Source organism: Chinchilla lanigera, unplaced genomic scaffold (assembly GCF_000276665.1).
Source record: "Chinchilla lanigera isolate Chin_1 unplaced genomic scaffold, ChiLan1.0 scaffold00048, whole genome shotgun sequence".
Lineage (NCBI taxonomy): Eukaryota > Metazoa > Chordata > Mammalia > Rodentia > Chinchillidae > Chinchilla > Chinchilla lanigera.
Genome location: NW_004955449.1, coordinates 15,514,707 through 15,540,947, shown reverse-complemented (window position 1 = coordinate 15,540,947; position 26,241 = coordinate 15,514,707). Strand labels below are relative to the sequence as shown.

Genomic DNA, 26,241 nt, shown 5'->3' with positions numbered 1-26,241 from the left:
GGGCTCTCAATGAAGTCAGCACAAAATAAAGACACCAGAATTGTGGTTGGTGTATAATCCTTATTTGAAATAGTATCAAAGCTACTATAAAAGAATTTTACTGTTTACTCCACAGTACAAAAAACAAATTGGTGCAAATCACTTGAAACAGAAATTTAGAATCATCCCCACTGAGTAAGAAATTTTTAAAACAAAGAATATACACATGCAAATCTGTTGTACATTGTATAAAAGTTTAAGTACCAAAGGTTTAAACTTACAGGCAACTTTACCTCTGATTTTATTTATGATGAACAAGAAAAATATAAAACACACTCTTCTTTTGTCTTTTTGAGACAGGGTCTCACTATGTAGTTCAGGCTGGCCTGGAGCTCACTTTGTAGCCCAGGCTGGCCTCGAACTTGCAACGATCCTTCTGCCTCAGCCTCCCGAGTGCTGGGATTACAGGCGTGCGCCTTTAGCAACAATTGTTATTGACCTTATGATTCTTTCCTATTCACCTTCTGTAACGTGAGTTGGCTTTTCTAGTTCATATTCCCTTAAAGATGCTGTGATCACAGGTTTCCTGCTTATCCAGAATAATACCTCTTATCAAAAGGAAGACTCCACACAAAGCTCTGGTCATGCACCCCAGAGTTGAGAGATCTGAACAGAAACTGAAGTTTTATTTGCCACATTTTAAGCCTCTAGGGATTCTTAAAATCACCAATCTTACTTTTCAACCCCAACTGCCTGGATGTTCTGGTAAGGCTGGAACCAGCACTGACCTCTTGGGACCCAAGTGGGGAGAGAAGCAAAGTAGTAAGGGAGTGTCCCAGAGCACCAGGGCAAAATGTCATTCTCTCCTCAAAGCCCTAGGAAAGCGCCCTGGAGTCCCTTGTCCCCCACTATGGAACTTTTACAGGCAAACTCTGCAGACTTGAAGAATAGAAAGTTTTAGACCTTAAATAATTTTCTTTAATATAACAGTATTTCGTTGCATTTCCAAATTGAAAAACAACTTCTCAACAAATCTTACTCATTCTGTTTTAAAAAGTTGAATTAAAGAGAAATACATTTGTAAACCAAAATAGACCAAAATGATCCCAGTTTTAAGGGATTTTGCCTATTGTGGAAGAATAAAACTAAACTGTCTGAGATGATAAGTCACAGAGAAAAAAATGTACTCTGAGAATTATGTAAGGCAATGTAATGTTTGAGTCTAGAGGCACAATAAATCTATATTAAAGGAAAGCACATCAAGAAGATATGTATGTTAAAGGTTGTAACTGAAAAAAATACAAAAAACATTTTAAAAGGCAGATAATTTGATGGGTACTTAAATTAAGCATTGTAGAGAGAAATTAATGTATAATAGTATTTCCCAATCTTTGGATGGAAAGTTAAAATTAGCTCTTTGATTAGCATGGATTTATATTTTTGGATTTGTTGCTTAATGAAATTATACTTAATACATTGAGTTATTTAAATTTTAATATTATTAAATTCTTTATCACAGTATAAATATGTTAACTTTGTACTTTGTAATTTGTACATATATAATGAGTCTACCAGTGAACATTTTTGTAGATGTTTTTGTGTTTTTTTATAATGGAGTTCTAAGAGCACCTGTGTCTTAATATAAAATTTTGACTAGAAAACTCAAGATCCTATTTCACGTGCTGTTCAGTTCTCTCATATGAAGTTTATTGTGTACCTCTGATTTTTACTTCTAATCATGTAGTGATATTAATCTTTTCTTGGTAAATATTCTTGTTTCTAGTTGTATTCCTAGAGTTTACATTCCTAAAGAATGAACATGATTTTGAATAGTTTTACACGTTCTGTATCCTTTTAAGTATATAGAAATAAACCAGAATTTAGTTTTTTGAAGTTTTATATATTTGTGTAAATATTCTCCATGTGCAGTACTTTATACACTAAGTGTTGCCTCTTGTGTTATTGAAATAAAAAGTGAAAAAAAACAAAAAAAAAAAGCCAGAATTGTGGTTGGGGGCACATCTGAAGAAGGCCAAGCCTCAAGATAAACATGCATGCCCAGGCCTACATGCCTCCCTAAGGGATAAACAGTAACCTGGAATTACACTGTACTTAGCGCCACCTGGTCCAGGAAGTCCAGATAGGCATCAGTTGCCCAGGTGAGTTGACCAGCGCTTTCACACCCATCCCTTCCCAAAAATGCCTTTGTTATTTCCATGTACCTTTATTACATGGCTTATTTCCCTATTGGATCAATCTTAGAGAAGCAGCTATACTTGTAATACATAGGATGATGGTAGTTTGACACCCTCTTGAATCCAAGTTGTGACTTTGCTGCATAAATTACCCCTGACAAATAGCCTTGGCGGCTGTCCCATTTGAGACCCCTCCTGGAAATCAAAGAGCTAGTCTTCTCTCTCTCCTTATTTTCAATAAGCTCTCCTAATTTCTTTCTGTGGTTCAAGACTTCATCCCTCCATGTTGTGGGACCGTGAAGTCAACATGTTTGACATCTAACAGGTTGAGGAGTTCAGTTTCTCCTATATCGATACTACTTTCTCTACCATTATTGTATGTATTTTGCTTTACACTATCTGTGTAGAAGAGGGCTTGAGGGTTCCATTTTTCTGATTACCCATTTAAGGTTTTAGGTAGTGAGTTACTTGCCCAAGGGTTTTGAAGTCTCAGTTTATCCAATACCTTCCCCTGGGACAGATGTTTTTGCATTATGTAGCCAGGGAAGGTCTTCAGTTGCACTAGATATTTCCAAAGTTCAGCACTTGATGCTATTCATAATTTTACATTTTCTTTCTTAACTTGGACAGCCCTCAGAATTATACGAACTTCATGCCCCCAAATCCAGATCAAAGTCTTTGATAATGCGCCATCTCCAGCAAGGCAAACTCGAGTCTCAGCTCTCTCCTGGATATGGAGAATGCCAGGAATCCCACAATCTCTGGCCAGCTTCAGGAGTGTGAGATTTCACACATCCTGCCTTTCACCTTGAGGTCCTTCCTAAATTTAGCTCCTCTGGCTCACCTGGAAGTTGCTTGGAGGGCAATGTTGACTACATCTTTACAGCTCTGATTTTTTTATCAATTGCAAAGTTTCCCTCGGCCTGCAGGAAAAAAGATGACAAAAGGGAAAAGAGTGAATTCCTTCCAGACCATCACAACTCTCAGATTATACTAAACCAGGAGCAAAACCCTCTTTAGCATTTAAAAGGGAAGGCAATCATACTACTTACTAAGGCTCACTCCACCCCCTCCAGACTTTTCTTACCAGAGAACAAAGAGCAAAAAGCAAACACTACTTCATACTCCTATTCACTGAAGGTTAGAAGAGACCTCCCCCAATACAGAAGTCCTTCTAAAGGTCAGTTGGGAAGTGTATTGTGGAGGATGGCCCTGGGAAGAGAACAAAATGTTTACCATCACCCTCAGGCAGGCCCTTTCTGCTGCCCTTTCAGCACATACTTGGGGTACATTTGTCAGAACTGAACTTTTTCATCCCCAATTAGCTTACTGGTGGTCAAATTATGCTTCCTTGACTCTCTGCAGTCTTTTTCAGCTTTTTGATTCCAGCTGAACTAAGAAAGCAAGACTTCCGGGGCTAGAACAGTCCCCTGGGGATTATTTCTTCATTCATTCTTTCTTTCATTGATAGTCATTACATCAACAGATACTGATTGAGACACTAATGTGTATCCTTGAACTGCACTAGGAAGGAGGTAACAATGCACAGAATGGACACAGCTGTCTTACTGCTTTGATTTGGTTGGGAAGATTGCCACTGAGCAAGGAAATACATGCAGGCATGCACACAAACACTGTTATTTAAATACAACTGTGATAAACGTTTAAAGGAGCATGGTAAGCAAAGAAAGCCCCATAAGAGAATGGTTGATTGCTGTTGAGCTGTGAAGGAGGGGGTTTTTTGAAGAAATGAAGGAGTAGGTGTTAGCTATGTGACAGGGCAGTTGAGATCATGTTGAATGGGGGGGTGGGGGCAGGAAGCAAAAAGACCCTGACAAGGAAAAAAATATGGCCTAACCTGGAATTGGCACAGTTCTAATGTGCCAGGAATCTGTAGAGTAAGATAAAATGAGGCTGCAGACCAGGAAGGAAAGGAACTCTCTTTGTATTCTTTAGGTTTTTGCATTTGGTCTCCAAAGCAATGGGGAACTAGTATGTCTTTAAGTGAAGAAAGTGATCTAAGAGTTTGTAAGGCAGAGTTTTAGGGAGTAAGGGGTGGATGCAGGGAAAGCAGTTAATGAGTTTTGTCAAAAGTCAAGAAGAGAAATTCTTATGAATTACCCGGGATGGTGTTAAAATGCAGATTCTGATCTAGCAAGTTCGCATGTAGAGCCAGAGGCTCTGCGTTTCTAACAAGTGCCCAGAGGCTTCTCCAGGGGCTCTCCTATAAATACTCTACTATCAAAGTTTTAATCAGGATTGCAGTGGAGATAAAGAGAAGTAGACAAATGTGAGACTTCTGTGGGAAATGGGTGCAAGAGTCAAGACATTTTGCAGTCTCTGATTTGGGTAGTTGGTGGAAATGGGATACACCAATGACACAGTTGAGCTTCTCAGCTGTCCTGGAACTACCTCCTTCCAGTCTTTGCTGTTAAGTGAGATGGTAAATGCCCACCTATGTTGGAGGTGCTTCTCACACTGCTAAAGTATATCCAGCTGTTAGTAGGGCTATATTGTACAGGGACATTGTACATTGAGTTCTGGCGTTAAAGAGACATAGTTTAGATAGGTATGATATTTAACTTTGGACCTTTGTATCTTTTCTCATTTATTCATCTGCAAAATGGAGATAATAATAGTACCTATCTCAAAAATTCTTATATTCTGTTGGTGGAAGTATAGATTAGTAAAACTATTTTGCAAAGTAATTTGGCAGGATTTATTAAAACTAAAAATATATGTAGCCTAAGGCCCAGAAATTCTACTTCTAGGTAATTCTTATTCTTGGCCAATGAACACTTTGAGAGACTATACAAGATTATTCACTGAGGTGGTTTTTATAACAGGATAGAATTAGAAGCAGTGTAGATATTCACCAGGAGAAAATATATAAGTAAGGTACAGTATATTGACATGATAGTATACAATGGAGCGGTTTAAACAGATGAACTAGCTCTCTATATATATCAATGTAGATGGATCTCAGAAACATAATGTTGAGTAAAAAAAGCAAATTGCATAGTGAGAGGCAGTATGATCCATTTATATACATTTTAAAAGCAGACACTATACAACATATTTTTATGGATCTGAAGTCTATGAAACGTAGATTGGAAGGACACATTAGATACACTTGGGGAGGAGGGATAAAGAAGATAAGAGAAATAGGGGTCATGTCTAGACAGATGATTATATCATGCCAGTAACAGAAAAGAATGACTGATTGAATCAATTCAGTTCTGTGCCTCTGCAGTTCAACCTTAGAATCAAAATAAAACAAAACAAAAACAATACTACTCCTTTTCTAGGACTAAATGACATAATACCCCCATGTCTGGCACAGAGTAAGGACGTAACAAATGGTGATCATCACCCCCCTTATTGTGCTCTCCCTGTCTCCTGTGTCTTTTTCATTTCTATAGGCCTTTTTTAGTGCAATGATCTTAGAAGGAAGAGGAGTTTGGTGGGTACTTTTCTCTGGACAGAGATTTCCAGTTCTCAGCTATTGGTTTGAAGGCTGTGAAAGCAAAAGGCTTGGTTTTGAGCCAGTTACTGATGCTCACTGAAGCTACTCTAATGGGTTAAAAAAGTGTTGCCAGGCGTGCACTCAACAGTAGCCCCAGTCCATCAGCCCACCAAAAAACTGCAAGGAAAAGGACATCTTGCTAGCACAAGTCCTTTTATTTTGCACAAGAGGCTAATATTAATCGGGATTAGATTGAGCAAAATGGGAAATTTACTGTAAAAACTGGGAAGTTCAAGAAAAATCACTGGAGGAGGGCATGGTAGTGCATGCTTTCCAGAGGCTAAGGCAGGAGGGTTACAAACTCAAGTCTAGTCTGGGCAACGTAGAGACTCTATCTCTGTCTCAAAAAGAAAAAAAAGAAAAAGGAAAAAAAAGGTCAGGGACATAGCTCAGTGCAAAGGCCTTGGGTTCAACCCCTAGTACCAAAAAAAAAAAAAATTGGCTTCAGCCTTCTCAGTTGAACTGCATTGGGAAATTCTCAGTGCCTTACATCTACCTAATTAAGCTATTTTCACAGCAAAGGTCTGTGGTTTGCAGTGCCCATTTCCAGGTACCAATTTCTGAACCAGTTCTGCAAGTAACCGAAAGAAGCTCTGAGTCACCCTGGCTAAAAAAGGAATTTACTGGAAGGATACAGAGTTAAGGGGAATTTTGAAGCCAGGTCTTGTGAAGAAGACAAAGGATGGTATAGGAGTATAGGATCTTGGTAAAAAATATAGACACCTTCTTTCATGGTATGGGAATAATCTGATTCCAGTCACCTGGAGTCCCTCTAAAGCCTCCCTAGCATGTCTAATTCCCTTAGTTGAGGTCATATTGGGGAGGGGGGGGCGTGTTCTTGACAGTCCTATTAAGACTGTATAGACTGGGAAGATGTAGTCTCTGAACAGAAAAAACCTGCTTTCAGGGTTAGTGATATAGGTCAGTGGTGGAATGCTTGTCTAGAATGTGTGAGGCTCTGGGTTCAATTCATAGCACAACAAACAACAGCAACAATAGCAATGATAATGACAACGCCTCCTTCCAAATCATGGTAAAAGGATACTGGCTATTCTAGTTGGCTTGACTGCCATAATAAAACACCGAAGACTAGATGACTTAAACAGGAGACTTTACTCACATCTCTGATGTGTCTAATTGCCTTTGGTTCTGGTGAGGGCTCTTTTCTTGGCTTACAGACAGCAGCATTGTTTGCTGTTCTCAAGGCCAAGAGAAAACTCTGGTGTCTTCTCCTTTTATAAGGGCACTAATAGCATTTTGGGGACATCACCTTGATGACTCCTTTAAATGTCATTATCCCGGTGATGGCTAATTTTGGCTGTGAACCTGACTGAGTTAAAAGATGCTTAGCAGATCAGTAGAGCACACTTGTGAGTCTGCCAGTGGGGTGTTTCCAGGGAACAGTGGCATGTATGCCTCCAGACTGTGGGGTGGGGAGCAGAGACCAACACTGATTGTGGATGGCATCATCCAGCAGGCTTGCAGTGCGCTGGGATGAAAGGGGGAAGAAGGAGACAGTTGGCCTGCATTTGAAAAGCACCTCTCTGCTTAAGTGGTTGTGTCTTTTGCTGCTGCTGTCACCTGTGGACAGCAGACTCCAGCCTCTTCAGCCCCTCAGTGTGGACTCACACACACAGACATCTTGACTTCATTGGTCTGGGAGGGAGAGTGTGGGCGTCAGTTTTTTTTAAAAAAATCCATAGTTAATTCTCATACGCAGGTAAGATTGAGATGCCCTTGTTTAGGAATAATTTTCTCTCTCCTCCTATAGCAGGTCCATTTCTGTCTATGGGAGGTGACTGTCAACCTCTGTTTTAATGATTCCAGTGAGGAAAGTGGCTTGTCTGCTCCAGCTGCCACTGGCAAATACCAGACTTAAGGACTTCAACAACAGAAATTTATTCTCTTAGAGGTCTTGAGGCTGAGAGGCTGAGAAATCTAACATCAATCTTCCCACAGCGCTTACATCCTGGGGAGGATCTTTACCTGGCTTGCAGGGAGAAAGAGATGGAGAGAGAGAAAGAGAAAAAGAGAGAAAGAGTGAGAGAGAAAGAGAGAGAGAGAGAGAGAGAGAGAGAGAATAGGTGTCTCTTCTCATAAGGTCACTAGTCCTTGGACTCTGTCCTTATGACTCATTTAATTAACCATAATTACCTTGATAAACATCCCATATCCAAGTCCAGTGACATTGGAGAGTAGGGCTTCAGTATACTAATTTTGAGGGGACACAAAAAGGAAGCCACAGCTCACTGGATAATAGAATATTTTAAACTGTTAGGAATCTCTTCCTGAGGGCTGTGCATGGTGGCGCTTGCTTGTAGTCCCAGCACACAGGGAGTCAAGGCAGGAGGATCACTGAAGTATTCTATTACATTTTAATTCTAGAAAGGGTTAAAAGAAAAACACAACTAATAGTTTTTTGGGGGAGGTATTTTTAAGCTATCATCTCTCCTGGATCTCAGAAGACTTCAATGAGGACAATATCAGTCTATCAATTTCAGTTTGGAAGACTGATTTATTTCCATCATTCATCATCTTATGTTACATCAATATCCCTCTTGAAATTGCTTTTTTTTGGACTGTAGCATAGACCAAACTTCATCTTGTGTAAGAAGCATACAGAAAGGCTCTGATTCACTAGAGTGTAAGAGTTTGCCTTTCAAACAAGTTTGCAGATTGGTTGGTAGATTGCACTTTGAAAACGTAGTATAAATGAGCTCTTCAGACGTTTTAACAAGCTGACTTGTAGAAGATATTTCGTGTACCTTTTTACATCTCCTCTAAGAGAAGTTCCCACTACTGCTGAATATGGCTGGCAGAGACAGAAAAAGTTTTGAGAAGATGAAATCTCTAGGTCACGGAAGCAGAAATCTGTGTATATCTGAATTTCTTTTTTCTGCCTGTCTGCTTTTCTTCCTTTTTTCTGGAACAGCCATTTTGTTTCTGGGAAATGCTTTTAGCCTCCTCTGTGCTATCCCAGTGTGTCCGCCAATCATGTGTTCCACTTACTCTCCATTAGGAGTGGGTGGAGGAATCAGGAGAGCCAGGCCAAATGTGCAAGACATTTCCCTGGACACAGTGATTGGTACAGTGTTTTGGTTTGGAAATGGGCACCACGAGCCAGCCAGGGCCCTTGTAAAGAACTGCTGCGGATGCTGGGAAGAAAGTGAAGCTAACTCAGAAGCAAAAGCACCTAAAGATGAAGGCAGAGGGCAGCGCTATTGTCGCTGTACCTAGCCTTGCGGAAGCCTCTCTCTCCCTTACACTGCCCATTCCACTGAGTCAAATCTTGCTGAGTTTTGCCTTCTTGCAATCACACTGCAACTATGAAACAGGCCTGTCTTTCTTGACTCTGTGCCCCCATGCTTAGCACTCAATTCCTGCCCAGGATGAACAGAGAAAGTTCTCACTGCACAAATACTTTCCTGGGTCTCACAATTCATCAAAACACTTAGTTTGCTAGGCTCAGTGGCACATGCCTGTAATCCCGGCTGTCCCAGAGGCTAGGGTAGGAGGATCACAAGTTCAGAGCCAGCCTGGGGAAATTAGCAAGATGGTTTTTCAGAGTAAAAGAAAAAAAGCTGGGCATGTAGCTCAGTGCTGCCTGGGTTCAATCCCCAGTACCACCTCCAATAAAACCAACAACATCAACAAACAAAAATATGGGGGGGGGTCTGGATATGATCAAAATAGTTTATATACTTGAAACCCAATCTTCTGTAAAATTTATGAATACTGATAATAAAAGCCAAAACAGTCTGTTCTTTCCAGTAACTTCATAGGGAAACTGCCTTGCAATCTCCCTTTTGTGTTTATCATAGATATGAAATGAGGATAGTAATTCAGGGTATAAACTCAGTTGGGAAGTACTGGGTATAAATCGTGGCATTACAGCTTGCTACTAAGTTTCTAAACTCACTGAAGCTCAGATTTTCCTTCTGTAAAGTGAGAATAATAATATTATTTGTGAAGCAATTAATATTTTTGTCTACTCCATTCATTTTCCTCACTTTTATCCCCACCATCAGTGAACTTGCTCCACTGGGGCATCTGCCCCAGGCAAAGCCAAGGATAGTGACTGTGTTTTAGCACAGTTAGGTTAATTCTGCTTGGAATTCAGGTCAGGTGTGAAAACCCACAGAGGTGGAAGGCTGTTTAGACAGCACCATCCATGGTACTGCCATAGACTGAGAAGAGAGCCGGAGCTGTAGCAAAGCCCACATCGCCAAGCTCCTCCTCAACTCCTCCTGTTCCTGTCGTCCCAAGCCCTATTGGTGCAGCTCTTCTGATTGTGAGTCAGCCCAGAGCCTTCCAGTAAATCTTTTTTGTTTGTTTGTATAAGCTGTAACCTAACAGCCTTAATAAATGAATTCACCTCATATGTTTGAACAGCAAAGTAAATAAGACAATATAGGTGAGGAAACTGACACATTACTGGGAATTAAATAAATGTTTAATCGATGTTAGCTAGAATTATGACTACAGTTTGGCTTCTTACTCAGTAAATCCTACATGGTTAAACAAATAAATCCCCATTTGTTACTGAGAAGTCAGCTATGTAGAGTTGTCTTTCATCTACTCCTATGCTTTCAGCAAGGTTTAGAATCAGATGGCAAAATTTTGTTCCACTAGGCTGGGGTGAGCAGAGCTTGAGGTTGAAATTACTATTTTCATTAGTCACCTATTTTATATACCATTTTCACTTAGCACATTATAGTAACTCTCTTCTGATAGGTAGATTTATGAAACTCCCATTGTTTCTCATTGTGGGGTTTTTAGAAGCAGGCAGGTCTTTGAAAAATCAGAACATCTAAATTTAATTTCACGTTGCCACATGTTCAACAACAGTCTGTTAGTAGAATGGTGAGTGATGCCCCTCAGGAGGTCAGGTCCTGGTATGGTTTGAGCTTGGCTTGTTCTTTCTGAAACTCATCTTGAAATTTGATTGCTGTAATAATTTATCTTGAAATTTAATTGCCAATGTTGGGAGGTGGGACCTTTGAGAGCTGCACAGGGTGTTACCAGGGATTAATGCCTTCCTTGAGGATGGTCTCACTCTGAGGAATTAAATTGGTTATTTCAAGAATGGTTTATTATAAAGTGAAGCCACCCTTGTGTTTTGTCTCTTCTGCTTATGTGATGACAAAGAACAAAACCCTTACCAGATGCAGCCACCCAGTTTTGAACTTTTGGCCTCCAGAACTGTGAACCAAAATAAACTTTTTCCTTACAGTTACCCAATCTCAGGTGTTCTGTTACAACAACAAGAAATAAGTAGACAGATCTCAATCTCTGGAGTTTATACATATTAACTAATATGGAAAAGGATTCCTGCAGATGTGACTCTGTAAGCCCTAAGAGTAATCATGAGTATCTCCAGAGAAGGGAGACAAAGGGAGATCTCACTGCATGCAGAAAAGTAGAGGACTGAACACAGAAGTAAGATTAGAGTGATGTGGCCACAGATCGAGCAATATTGCTGGCCACCAGAAACTGGAAGGGTCAAGCACTAAATTCTCCCTAAGAGCTTCCTGAGAGAACAGTACAATCCTAATACACTGATTTCTGTCTAGTAAAAATGATTTTGAATTTCTGGCCTTGAGCTCTATGAGAGAATAATTTCTGTTGTTTGAAGTCCCTGAGTGTATGGTTTGTATCTAGATGACCCCACAAAGCCTCATATAGTCATGGGAGTGTGTGGGGGGAGCTTTTCTAGATTTGTGATTGATTCATGGTCCAGTGCTGGGATTAAGGGTGTGAGTGCTATATCTGCCCTAGGGCAGGTAGTCTGCATACCTTATAAGGGAAAGAAAGAGGTTTGCTCTCCCTGTTGCTTTTGCTATCTTATGCCTGCCATGAATCTCTCTCTTCTGTGAAACCAACCCTGCCTTGGAGCCAGCCAATTAGGGACTGAAACCTCTGCAAACTGTGATCTGAATATACCTTTCCTCTTTAAACATGGGTGTCGGTTATTTTGTCTCAGCAAGGAGAAAAGTAACTAAGACACTGAGTCTGTGGTATTTTGTTAGAGCAGCCATAAGAAACTAATACATCATCCTAAATAATTGTTTCAAACATACTGAAAATCTGTGTTACCAACTGCTGTAGCAGACAGAAATAATTTCATTTCTATGGTGTATTCTTTCCTATGGTGCTAATGTTCCAAAAAGCCAAGAAGAGCTGTTGCTGTATAGTTTTGCCTCCTCCTGGGGTGCTGCTCACAGGACAGCCCCTCCCTGAATCACTGTCTTTGGAAGGCACCCAGGTTCATGTACTATGCTTCTGCTCAGCTCGCATTGCCCCTGGTTCAGACCTGCAACTCTGAAGCTGTTAAAGCTCCTTCTAAAGGAGGACTGGAAGAGTGCGGATGACTACAGACAGTGAGCTCCCCTCCTCCCTCCACCTTGTCCTGGGCAGGGCGGGTGGCTCACTGCACAAGCTCCCAGTGATCTTCACTGATTCTCTCTCCCCTCAGGATGGGTTGAGGTCAGATCTCACGTCAAGGACATGCTTCCCATTCCAATTCTCTCTGACTAACATAACGATCCTTTTACTTTTTCTGATGCTTAGAAATGTTATACATATATTTGTGAGAAAAATGGAGACAAGAAAAAATATGTAACAAATAATTTAGGTCCTCTTTCTTTTTTTGTTTGTTTGTTTGTTTGTTTGTTTTTCTTCCAGTACCAGGAATTGAACTCACGACTTGTGCTTGCCAGGCAGGCGCTTTGACGCTGAGCTAAATCCCCAGCCCCTGAGCTAAATCCCCAGCCCCATAGGTCCTTCTCTAGAAGTCTTCACATCCACGCCTTCCATGAACTGAACCAGTGTTGAAAATGTGCCCAGCACCCTAGGTTCCATTCCCAGCACTGATGTTTCCCTCTAGATGTTTCTATAAGTGCATTTCATTGTGTATTTACATGTACATGTGAGCATTTTTACATATACAGACACAGAGAGCTTTTATTTTTTGACCTTTGAAACAGGGTCTCTCTGTATTCTAGGCTGGCCTTGAAATCACACTGTAGCCCAGGCCGGCCTCAAACTTGTGGAAATCCTCCTGCCTCAGCCTCAAAGTGCAAGGACTGTAGGCATGTGCCACCAGGCCTGGTAGGCACAGAGGGCTTTTAAAAAGCATAACACTATGCTGCTATTGTTCTTTTTTTCCCTTTTACTACTCTCTTTAAAAAGAAAAAAAGCATAACAAGGCTGAGTGTGGTGGAGCACACCTGTAATCCCAATTAGGAGGCTGAGGCCTGAGGATTGCTGTGAGTTTGAGGCCAGTCTGACCTATATAGCAGAGATCCTGTCCCCAAGTCACCAAAGTAAATAAATATTTAAAAAGCGTAACAATCGTGGGGAGATTGCATGGCAAATCAAAGCAACCCTGTTCCGTCAAGATTAGAGCCAATGTGAGGGAAAACACGCCCCCTTGAGATGGGGACACTGAAGTGGGTGTCATTCACTATTTGGAACCTCAGGCCTCTCAGCACAGCCCAGTCTGCAGAAGTGGTCAGCCCTCTCCCCTGAGAGCCAGCATGCCCTCCTTGCTTGAAGACAGTGGGAAGCCTTTCCTTCTAAGGCCACACTTGCATTTCTCACGATCTGCTTTCATCCCTCGTTCCAGACGCTAGACCTCCACGGATTCTAGCACAATACAGTTGAGGACACGTGGGCATTTGATGAGGAGGGACAGATGTTCTATCCAGAGGAGTTGCACAACTTAACCTGGCTGTATTCACGGGAGATAGGGAAATGTTACTAGGATTGGATTCTGAGGATACACCATCAAGCAGGCTAGGAATATATACTGGGTGAGTTTATTGATCCGGATATTCTCCCTAAAGATAAGATTCAGTACTTGTGAAGGATCCAGAGAGATGTAATGAACTCACTACTTGTATAAATTCTAGGGATTATTATGGTTTTGAGTACATGCATTTTTTCTTTGTTTTTTTTTTGAGAAAGGGTCTTGGTTTGTATTTCAGGCTGGCCTTGAACTTGCAGGCAGTCCTCCTGCTTCAGCCTTCCAAATGCTGGGATTACAGGCATGTGACATCATGCTTAGCTACAAAAGTATTTTTTAAAATATTTCAATGAAAAAATAAGATCAGGAAGAGTTTTTATTTACATGGAATGAGTTGCAATATGCATATACAGTTTTGTCCTAAAGCTATGTTAATTCCTCTGCTCCTGATAATAATGTAATACGAGATCTTGGGCCATCAGTGTATCCCACAGAAACTGACCATGACCCACCACATCAATAATATCCTGTTAACTGGGGCTAGTGAATAAGAAGAGGTTGCTGCACTAGAGGACTTACTAAGGCATGTTTGCTACAGGAGATGAGAAAAAGAACCAGGAGTCTGACATGTAAGTAAAAATTTAAGAGTGATGTAGTCAGAAGTGTATCAGGGCATACTTTTCAAAGTAAAAGACAGTTATCACACCTTTTATCTTCCTCTGTAAAGAAGGAACCTTATTCCCAGCATCCTTAATTCTAGAGAGCATATTCTGCACTAGGGACTATTTCTCTAGTCCATGTGTCAGGTGATAAGAAATATTGGCAGCAGTGAGAAGGTCTCACTGCAAGAAAGTTCTGCAGCAAATGCAAGCTACAGTTCAAGCAGCCCTGCTGTTTCGGCAATAATACCGTGCAGGTCCTGTGGTTTTAGAGGCATCAGTGGTAGGAGAAGATGTGCTGTGGCAATGGGCCTTGTGACAAGCCACAGCAAGAAAGTCACAGTGCAGGCTCCTAAGACTCTGCAGCAAGCAGAATCATATACCTAAAAAGCACAAAACTCTTGGCACACTGCTGGGCTTTGGTCACCAAATGATCACTCTTTCAGAACTGTCCATTATGAGTTGGGCTCCTACAGAGCCCCAAAGCCATAGTGTTACTTGAGTCCTTTAGCTGCTTATTGGAAGGAAAAAAAGCATGAGCTCCAAGCAAGAGAAGGACTAGAGAGCAAAAAAGAAATAAAGAAAAAAAAGGCAAAATAGGCATGCAGCCCAGATACCTGTGACTTCTGCCATTGTGCACCAGGCCCTCTGTGCCCCCTCACTATGACAGCGGTGAAACTCTCTTCTGATAAGTTGATGAAAAACAAAATCCAAGCATGGTTTACAAATAGAGCAGTTTAGGGTATAGGTGCTTAAAAATGGAAACAACTGTACTGTATGTGGCTTTGAAAGACAGTAGTGAGGGTGTAACAGAAAATGTCCCCCAGTTAGTTTGCAAGTTGCCCAGGTAACAGTTCGTGTTGAAGTTCCAGTTGCTTCTGTCTCCTAGAAATGGTTGGTCACTGTGATGCATGGCTGGTCGCTATGACACATATTGTAAGAACCAATCAAAGATGGCCAAATACTCAGTCTCTTGCTTGCAACCCCATAAGAACCTCCCTCTCTGGGCCTTCAGGACTTGACATTTTGAAGGACAATTGATTTCCTGTGAGTGCCCGCCAATGTACAATAAATCTGCCTCTAAATTGTGGGTGTCATTTGGGTGTTTCTGCTTGCTGTTGCAAGGAGAAATCTTCCTAATGAAATGTTCGGGAAGATTCACCTGGGTATTCAATTTGTGAAACGGGATAAATGGCCTGATGTTAGCATAAATACAGACTCACTCTTTACGAAACAGTAAAATTGAAAGAATGAGAGAGGGAGGTGTTTGAATAAGTGAGAAAAGAAAAGAAGTGAGAAATCTTTGTATCACATATAAATACCCAGTAGAGAGCACTAACCATGGAGGAAGATATAACAACCAAGTAGCTGAGACTACTGCTTCAGTCTCTGCCATTAGCACACCAGCTCAGGCTTGGTTGGTAGGTAACTGGAGTGGCTGTGGTAGGAGAAATGGGCTCTATGCATGGGTTCAGCAGCACGTGTTCTACCTACCGAACCTATTGCTACCATTGACTGGCCACTTGCCAGCAGTAGATATCAGTGCTTGGCTCTGATATAGCCTTGTTCTCAAGGAAATATTTAGGTTGCAAATTAACTATGTGGAGACTCACTTCACCTGCAAAAGCTAGAGGCTTATTCTAATAAGGATAAACACATCTTCTGGAGTAGGTTTGTTTTCCCTGCCTATGAGGCCTCAGTCACCATCATTATCCAAGGACTTATGGAATGTTTCATCAGTGGGAGAGAATTCTGTATAACAGTGTGTTGGAACAGGGAGTCTGCAAAAGGGAACCAGAATGGTCCTATGACTACTGGGTCTGCTGGTCATCTCACATATACCACTCAGAAGCCAGAAGCCTGATCGAGCACTGACATGGCCAACTGAAGACAGCTGAATGAATGCCAGCTTACAGGCAACATTGTAGGAACAAGAGCTCCATCCTCCACGGTAGGTGTCATGTTACTGGGCATCAGTAGAGGTCGCTGGCATCTTCTAGAAGAGCTAATAAAAACATTATGTGATGTTGTACCCCCAATTTGAATAATCCATTGTTCCAGGAACCAAGGGGTGGAAGAATGAGTGATCCACATAGCAGGGTCTCTTCCAGTGATGCACAGGGGACTTTGTGCTTTCTCTTCCCTAACTCCAGGCTCTCTAGGGGCAGAGGTCTCAGCTATCCTAGGAAGCCCACTTTTACAAAGGCAGCCAAGTGTCCCATAGAGACATAGATAACACATGTCATTTAATCTTCACTGTGTCCCTGGAAGGAGGGGAGTTACCATCTGGGCACAGAGTGTGGATCCTCACCTTCAGGTGGCGGCAGAGCAGCTCTTACATAATGGAGGCGGGGAACAGACATGTGGCAGCCAGTTCATGCGTGTAAGAGCTTTTTATTTTAATTCCTTTGCTCACTTGTGATGGTAAATGGACAAGTCAGCAGCCCTGGCCTGAAAAAGGCACGGTGTCTCATCCTCAGGTATGAATGAGGGCCTTGGTGAGTTACCAAAACCAACACAAGTAGTGCTGAGGTAAAGGAATCTAGAACAGATAGTGGAGAAAAAGATGATCGATGACGTATATTAGTCAGGTCCTGAGACCAGCAATAGTGGAGGGGGCTGTAATTTTTCTTTTTTAAAACAAATAAATGAATATATTTATTTATTTACATATATTCAGTCGTTCATTCATTCATTATTGTAGGTTGAAGCCAGGGCCTCATTCATGACAGGTAGGTACTCTACCACTAAGCTGTATCCCCAACCCTTTTTAAATAAATCTTATTTTAAGACAGCACATCACTAAGTTGTCCATGTTGCTCTGAAATTATGATCCTCATGCCTCAGCCTTTTGAATAGCTAGGATTAAAGGCATAGAGTACCTTGCTCAACTTTTTGAAATTTTCTTTCTGGGAAAGAGGTACATCAGAATCCTGGAAGAATGGCTCTCCAAACATATGCAAAGAAATGTAGCTAAGGGACGTGAAGAGTGGGTTGTGGCGGCTGTGAACATGAGTCATGTAGAGCCTTTTCAAGAGAGGACTTGTTGTGCATCTGTCAGATCCTCCAGGGAGCTGCAGACAGCTGCTTTGCCCAAGGACACACCCTTTCCAGGTTGGTTTACATCAGTGACTCTGGGAATATAAAGGCCCAGCCCATTTGGATTGCTATACAGCAACTTTAACTCTTGTCTTAGTCAGGCTGGGCTGCTATAACAAATTACCATAGATTGGGTAATTGACAAATAACAGAAAATTTTTTCTCACAGATAGGGAGGCTAGAAGCCAGATCAGGATGCCAGTATGATCGGGATCTGGTGAGAGCCCTGTTCTAGGTTTCAGATTACTGAATTTTCCCTGTATCCTGACATGGCAGAAGAGAAAGCATGCTACCACTCTGGCCTCTTCTTACAAGGGTATGAATTCCATTTATGAGGACACACTGTCATGACCTCTTAAAGATCTCCCTGTAAATATGAATTTTGGATGGACACAAACATTAAGTCTATTACAATTGTCCTTTTTTATTCCAGAGCTCCAGTGGGATTTGTCAAGAATTTTCCAGGACAGTGCAATAGTTCAACTTCCCCCTTTGCCCAATCATACTATCTTGTCTTTAGTTCCACAGCCGGATTCCTAACAAATATTCTTAACTGGACTCCATCTTGGAGTCTGCCTTTGGAGAATGCACTGTGGAACACCACTTCTAGCCTGTTTTATGGGTGTGAGGAAGGCATCTCCTATGTGTACCAGTGTGGAGTACAGTATCAAGCAGATCAGGAAAAGGAAAGCAGGTATGCAGAAGGAAGAGTATGCAGAGTTAGATTACTAACATAGGAAAATTAGTTAGGCAAATATTGATAAGATACTAAAGCCAGTTTCTTCACTGTTGGAGCAGGTAGTTATGAACACAGAAAAGGAGAAAATTAGAATCAATGTAATCTTGGACTAGTGTTGGAGGCACTGATGTTAATTTTTGATTTTAAATAAATGTAAATAGAAATTTAAAAAGCAGATAAAGCTCTCTGTCTCTCTGTTTTTGTGTGATGTGTGATGTGTGTGTGTGTGTGTGTGTGTGTGTGTGTGTCTGTGTAGCTAGATGTATCCACTAAGAACCGGAAACAGTGACATTTTAATAGTAAGGAGCACATTTAATATTCAGATGTGGCTTTTAAATGGCTTTTAAATATCATTATTCACTCAAAGAACCTAGGACTCATTGAAGAAATGGCTGATTCTAGGGCCAGACAACGAAAGTATAAGATAGTCATAAAACATCTTGTTCTAGAAATCAAGTGTTTGTTAAAATTTGTCAAGCATTAGAGAGTGTACTCTACTGACAAATGAGCCTGCAATTATTTCTTTGCCCATGGAAGAGATGAAACTCCTGGATAGATAGGAAGGACTTTGTTAGTCATGGCAAACAAGCCGCAGGAATTCATGTTTGTGTCAGTCCCCTCAGCTTCCAGCCCCATGGTGCATGGCAGAGGTTGACGCTGTACACGAGTGAGTCTGTACCACAGACATTACTTTCTAGTGTAGATAGAGAGCAATTATGAATCAAGACCCAAAGGATAGTGAGCTCAGCGGAAAAGTGGACACCACTGAGGAACTCAGTTCAGGGAAGCTGAACTTTTACAATGGGTCACAGGCAAACTGCCTGACTGCTGGTCTAGAAGGAATTACCATGTCTACATTTCAAAGGTCTTTGATATGCAAACGTCCTTAAGAAGATGATCTAGAACAAACAACTCTTCTTGTCTCTGCTTGTAATAGGTGCAGAAACATGAGAGACCCATCGAAGGTTACCTCTTAGCTATGCTCAAAGATGTTGAAGACATGTTGAAGGAAAATAGAAGCCCTCTTACAGAGTGCTTGCTGGCAAAATTAGGGAAAGTTTTAGCATGAATATTAAGTATGAAGGGTAGTAATTCACTGCATAAAATAGAAAACTTTGTATCTATATATGTTTAAAGATGTATATACAGGGATAGCTGGGACAAATGTACCCCTGATGTCTATTGGTTTATTGAAAGGAACAGTTAATGCTTAAATTTTTTGGACCAATTTTGCATGTTTATGTCTGGTAATCTGAACAACTAATTTGAAGACGCCAATATGCAATATAACAATCATTGTTGAATTCCTTCCATCTTGTTTAGTGAAGCTCTGTATCATTTCTTTTTTTTTTTGTATCATTTCTGATGTTTTTTAAAATTATTTTGTATTCTCTTTAATTGTTTGATCAATCTTGCACTCTTACATCTGGTAATCTGAGCAACTTCATTGAAGATAATAATATGTAAAACAACAACTACTGTTGAATTCCTACCATCTTGTTTAGAAATTCTGTATTGCTTTTATTCTTTTTGTGTTGTCTTGTTTTTGTCTTTGTTATTATTTTGTTATTGTTTTTTTCTTTTTAAAATGAAATAAATGAATAATAAATAGTTTCTCTTTCTTGTTCTCTTTTTTTCTTCCTCATTTTCCCCTGCTCCTATCCTGTAGGTTTAAACTCCATAATGATACAATAACACACAAGCCTTAGCATTAGACTATATCTTAGGTCAATGATGGCAAACCTGTCAGAGCTTTCAGTGATAAGAAACGGCCCACATGCCATAGATTTGCCTTACTGTTTTAGGGGAAAAACATACTATGATGACATTCATTGTCTACTTTTCCACTGAGCTTGTCATCTTTACATTTTGATTTATAACTGTTCTTATCTATACTTATCTTAGTTACTTTTCTCATTGCTGGGAAAAAATACCCAAAACTCACAAGTTAAAGGATAAGAGGTTTAGTTCAGCTCACGATTTGTAGAGGCTTCAGTCTATAACTGGTTGTAGAGGCTTCAGTCTATAATTGGTTGGATCCAAGGCAAGGTGCATGGAAGAGGAACATTGCAGAGGAGAAGCAGTTCATGGTGTGGCAGGCAACAGCAGCAAAAGCAGCAGGCAGTGAAGTAGCAGCAAGCCTCTCTTTCTCTTTTATCCCACTGAGGCTATAAATCTTTTGGGTGTTACCTCCCATACCCAGGATGGGGCTTCTGTTTTCAGTAAATCCATTCAGCCTCATCCAGAATTATGCAAATTCCAAGCAGCGGACTAATTCTACCATATACCCTTAATCCCAGTATTACACACCCTAGATCCAGCCAACTATGAAAAGCCGCACCTATAAGTGCACTGAGGCTTTTGGGGGACAGTTAGCTAAAAATTATGCCAATACCAGATACTAACTGCTTATCAACTGTAGACTTCATATTTGGTCATCCATCTACTATCTTGTATAAAATATCCTTTACTCAACAGAAAGCCTCAATTTAGATATAATCAAATTAATTTACTTCCCCCTGCCCTGTCTTAGCTACCTTATCTTTGCTTGGACAAAATACCTGACACCACTAGTTAAAGGAGGAAAGATTTATTTTGGCTCACAATTTCTAGAGGTCTCAGTCTGTAGTCAGCTAATTCCAAGGCAGAGGGCCATACAAGAAGAGGATTTCTCATGGCATAGCAGTCAAGAAGCAGACAGAGATCAAAGGACGAGGAGGGATATATAATGTGCTAGGCTATGTCCACATTGACCTACCTCTTTCCACCAGGCTTTACCTTCTAACATCACACTCAGCTATAAACCCATCAGTGGGCTAATCCAGTGATGAGAATCACATACCCTTGATCCAGTTACCTCCCCAAAGCCCCATCTATGACCACATGAGGCTTGGCAGAGCACCTAAATATAAACCATAATATACCCCCATTTAGTTATGGTTTCTGCTTCTGACATTTTGTATAAGTAATCCTTCTCTAGATTTAGATCACAGAGATGTTCTCTTTTCTTAGTTTACTAGTTTATAGTCATAACTTTCATCTCCTTAAACCTACCTAGAATCCATCCTTTTCCATTGTGTTACATAAACATCTAGTTTTACTTGTCTGCATATAGCTAGTTTTCCTTTAGTGTCTCCTACATTCCCATGTAAATCTGTCCCTGGCATTTGTCTTTTTTGCCTTTATTCTTGAATAAAACCAGCATTTCAGTGGTGGTTTTGTACCATTTCAAGTTAGCTGTGTGGGAATTATATTTCCTATAATTATCTTTTCTTTATGGTTTTGAGTTAGAGTTAGCCACAACAGATATTTTTGCAGGATGTGTGAAAGATGGTAAGTGAAGGGGCTGAAGGTTAGTGGAGGACTGTAAGGTGTAGTAACATCTTGTACACATATTTTATTTGTTAGCTTAACTTGTTTGGTCAAACAAGACATGCAGCTCTTTCAGCTATTGCCAAATTTCTTCCTGCTTCTTTAAATTCAAGCCTAAAGACATGCCCTTGGTGACCTAAGAAATTCCCATGAGGCTCCATTTCCCAGAATTTTTATCCCTTCCCAATAGCACTACCCTGGAGACTAAGTCTTCAATCACAATGAACCCTGATGGACACAACTGTACAATCAAACCACTTTCAAACTATAGTACTTTTATTTAACAAGTAATATTTTGTTAGTTTTTAGTATGAAAAACTTAAATAGTACATGAGCAGGTGCTAGCACAAGCAGAAAACATTAAAGAAACAGAAAAGAGATGGGTTAAATGATGGAGTGAGTTTCCTGCAGAGATGGGAGAAAATGTCTTATTCACATGACTCCAGGATGGATCTGACTGGGAAGATTAGGTGTGATCCGGTGGAGATTCCATGATGGGCAAACCTTTACCTGCTACTGTGCCAGCATCCGGGGTATGAATGGCTGCCTCTAATGAATGCACAAATCTTTCTATTCACCTGTGGATAGTGGGTCTGTAGGTCATATTAGTTAGGCTGTTTTTGACTACATGTAACAGAAGACATGTCTCAAAGAGGCTACGTCATAAACCTGAACTTCAAGGGTTGGTTAATTCAGCCGCTCAATGGCATCATCAAGAGCCCAGGTTCTTCCTCTCATTCTGCTCTGCCTTCCTTAGGTTCTTCTCTTCTCCTCTTAGTTTGGTTCTTGTAACGTCTCAAGATGACTGCTGCAGTTTTAGGGGTCATATTAGAAGGGAAAAGAGACAAGGGAGCAGAAATTAGAAGTTCCTTTAGGCAGCTACCTTTCCCAGACACCTCACAGTAGACTTCTCAAATGATTAGAATGTTATCATACGGCCAGTCAATAACAAAGATAATTTTAGATAGTTTAAGCTTTCTGAGCTGCAGTTTTCTCATCTGTAAAAGAGGTAGCATACTATTTATTGCAAGATTATTGAAAAGAATAAAAGAGAGAGTATTGCATTGTGTACATAACATGATGCTTGGCTCACATCAACTCTACCCTCCATTCTATGCTTACTGATAATTTTTAAAGAAGCAAATTTGAAATTCTTTCCTCACATTTAAATGGTTATAAGAGCCCTAAAATGAAGTAGACTAATCTTCTAGTGCTGGATTTTACTTTCCTGCAAATACTCAGAAAAGGGAAAAGTAATTGGATGTCTATTAGGAAGGAGGAAAAGACAGATGTACAGTTGCCAGTGTCTGCTACACAGGACCACTAGTGTGTAAGAAGCTGTTCTTGTTGCCTTGTCTCTCAGGTGTGAGGGTTCCTGTTTGCTGTGCATAAACTGAGGTACCACAGCTTCTCGTTTGGCATGGAGGGTGGGGATCCAGGCTCACAGATGGGGTACAGGTGCTGCTGTATGTGTTGGGTAATAAAGTAGGTGAACATTTAGAGTGATTTATTCTTATCCCAACTGTATCCCTCATAGGATGGCCCTAGGTTCCACCACAGCCTGAGTCTGAGCCAGCGTAATAAATCATAAAGTTCCTTGAGCACCAAAGAGAGTGCTAACATGAATACTAAATACTATTTCTGTTATTGTGTTACTAAGTAAAAAAAATACCATGCATACTCATATGCAGAGCACTTTCTCTAGAAACAATTAGATTTCCCATCTAGGCTCTTCTTTCACTTATCTCCATAGACACAGTGCCATCTACTGAAAATAAAGCACCAATAGCCACGGTACCCTGAGGGATTCCCAGGAGAGCCCCCCTCTCTGTGGGCACCCGGTCTCACCCACCTCCCAGATGGACTGGAGGGAGTAGGCGGAATCCACAGGCTGTTCTCCTGTCACAAACTGTAATGCATCTGTTCCCTGGTGCTTTCCGTGAACAGCAAGAGTAGGACGTTCCTGTAGGAACCTGAGGAGCCTGGCAAGAGCCTTCCAGCACATGTGAAAGCTCTTTCAGGGTATGGGGATACTCGCTTGCCTTCAATTGAGTGTAAACTTCAGCTATCTTGTAGAGGAGCCATGTCCACCCAGGCTCCTTACCAGGGACTGAGCCCGGGGAGCACTGGGCTGCATCCTGAGTCCTTTCGGTTTATTTTCTGATTTTGAGACAGGCTCCTGCCAAACTGCCAGGGCTGACCTCAAACTTGTGATTCTCCTGCTTCAGGAGTAGCTGGGATCACAGTGCCATTATGCTAGGCTAGCACACTTTTACATTAAAACATAACAAAGACAATTGACTTGTCTTCCCTTGGGTAATTATGACATGTTTCTTCCCATGTAATAGTGTAGTGATGTATTTAACACCATTTATTCTTCGGTGAAATTTGTAATGGGTACAACAAGTGAGAGACTACTAACAGAATCCTGGAATATTATGGGGACAGCTATGTTATTGGAATTTGTGGATAAACTAGCTTTTCATGAAAGTCATGTATGCCAAACCTCTGATTTTAGTTCTTTGTGTCCTCTCCAGGTGGCCATGTCTCTTGGTTTCAAAAATGGAGAAATGAAGAAACAAAAGGCAGATTAGTGCTGACATTTACTACTAAAGTCATGGATAAAGTAAAAAATAGAAGCTCTTTAAAGTACACAGCCTTCTCGGGACAGCTGTCCTCTTCCCCTAGTCACCTCTCACTAGCACTCTGGCTCCCAGAGAGTCTGGCTTTAGCCCGGCTGCAGCTCCTCAGAACTGTTTGTAACTTACAGCTCTGGTTTGAATTGCTTCGGATTTGGCTTTTGCTAGTCAGACCTGGCTTCCCTTCCATTTGCCCCTCTAAATCTGGCCCCATTTTCTTTATTACATTTGTTGCGCATTCCTTTTGCATTTTTAATTGGATTTTCCAAAACAAAACTCCCCACAGTTAATTCTGTGGTCTGGTAATGTATTACAAATATTCTCAAAATTGCATCATTAAAAGGGGCCTTTAAAGCTGAAACCTGTGTCGGTTACCATGGTAATGACTGACAACTACTTAGAACTGCCTGCTCAACCAAAAGAGGACAAGGCTGCCCCTGGCAGGAGAAGATTAAAGGCCAACAACTAACGTCTACTGGGCAGGGTGAGCACCTGTAGATTCCGATGTGGGTTTCTCAAGTGCAAGTCAGATACCCTCCTATGATGTAAAACAAAGCAAGTTGGTGCCATGCTCCTGGGTTGTCTATAATATATATATTTTGGGAGACTTGGGGACTGGAAGTCCTGCTCACCGTCAGGTTATGGAGAGGTATTTCAATTCAAGTTTTATAGTTTAATACTTAACTGACATGCTCTTGAATCAAATGTTTACCTCTCTGATCATCAGGTTCTTTTCATATTTAATAAAATGAGCAAAGTACTGCCCGTGTTACCTAGATATGTGACTATCAGGGAGACAGTTAAAGCAAAGCCTTTCTGTCAACCAAGTGCTAACACATGAAGACTGAAGCCCATGTTTAGAGTTTATAACTCTTCTCTAGAATGTCTTGTGGGTTGTCATCAGTCCATGTTTTTCTCAAAGAAGAGACAATTCCTCCAAAAGACAGAAGTGTCAAAATAACATTGACTGCTTTCGACACCAGGATTCCCATGCTTTTGATTATTCACCAGGCCTAGAAACAAGTTAACAGTTGCTATTAGACATGGGTTAAAGTGCTACAAATGTGGTTATTAAGAAAAATGTATTTGAAAAATAATGATTATCAGAAATACACATTAGATTCCTCATCCCCTGTTTTCTTGATGTTCTCATTGCAATTTTATTTTATTTTGCTTTCTAAGACAAGGTTTCACTATGCAGTTGAGGCTGGCCTCGAATTCACTTTGTAGCCCAGGCTGGACTCAAACTTGCAGTGGTCTTCCTGCCTCAGCCTCCTGAGTGCTAGGATTATAGGCATGCACCACCACATCTGGCCTTGCATTGCAATTTTAGGTAGACTATTAAAAAGAAAATCAGTAGTATTGAGCAGCGTATTAAAATAGAAATATCAAGCCTCGTATGGTGTTGCATGTCTATAATTCCAGCACTTGGGAGGCTGAGGCAGGCGGAACCCTGTGAGTTTGAGGCCAGACTGGGCTACAAAGTGAGTTCAAAGCCAGCCTGAACTACATAGTGAAACCCTGTCTCCAAAAGACCACACACACACACACACAGACAGACACACACACACACAAAAGTCAGGTTAGACTATATAGATGGGAAATATAGGTAGATCTGTTTTATTTTATTTTTTGATTTATTTGAAAGAGTCTCTATGTGTAGTTAGTTCAGGCTGGCCTTGAACTTACTATGTAGGCCAGGCTAGCCTCGAACTCACCGTGACAGGTGGATCTGTTTTAAGCAGTAATTTTATGGTTAGGAGTATTTTGTATGAATTGATTTCATCGTAGAAACACAGTGCATTGAATTAATAGGGTTGTGCAAATATGTCAGAAGGAAAAACATATCTTAGTGAGCAGCATACGGTGGGATCTAGACATGATTAAGAAGAATTTAAAACAGTGTTGATAATCTGGGATCAAAAGAGGCAGGAGTACTCAGAGATAAAGTTTTGGTAGAAATCTTTATGGGAGACAATGATGACAATAGCTAAGATGGTATAGAGAAGGAGTTCAGTGATAAATATGGGTTTTAGTGGGTTTCTGGTGACAGGAATAGACAGAGATCATTCTTCAGGTGGCCACGAGCAGGCAGTCTGCTACCTCAAATGTTCCCAGTTCCCTTTTTCTCACCAAGTGGGAAAGGAGGTCAAACCTTTTCCTGGAGAGAGGTGGGATGTGGAAAAGTTCCAGAGATAAGTGAGATGTTTAAATAAAAATATTCAAACCAGAATGAGTTCACCCTCAGGGGTGTTTTGGTTGTGGCTCCCTTCCTTCATCCTTTCT

General features: G+C 40.8%; 1 protein-coding gene across 3 annotated transcripts in view; it reads left to right on the top strand.

Moving 5' to 3' along the window:
• LOC102012708 overlaps nt 1-26,241 on the top strand; it is a 94,471-nt gene that overhangs the window by 16,902 nt on the left and 51,328 nt on the right. The window contains exons 3-6 of one of the 3 annotated variants that reach the window (XR_262509.2): nt 13,328-13,514; nt 13,930-14,076; nt 15,883-16,057; nt 17,025-19,184. The exons of the other annotated variants lie outside the window; for them this stretch is intronic. The gene's annotated coding sequence lies outside the window, so the exon portion shown is untranslated. Of the gene's footprint in view, nt 1-13,327; nt 13,515-13,929; nt 14,077-15,882; nt 16,058-17,024; nt 19,185-26,241 lie in introns of those variants that run through there. 3 annotated transcript variants of the gene reach the window in all.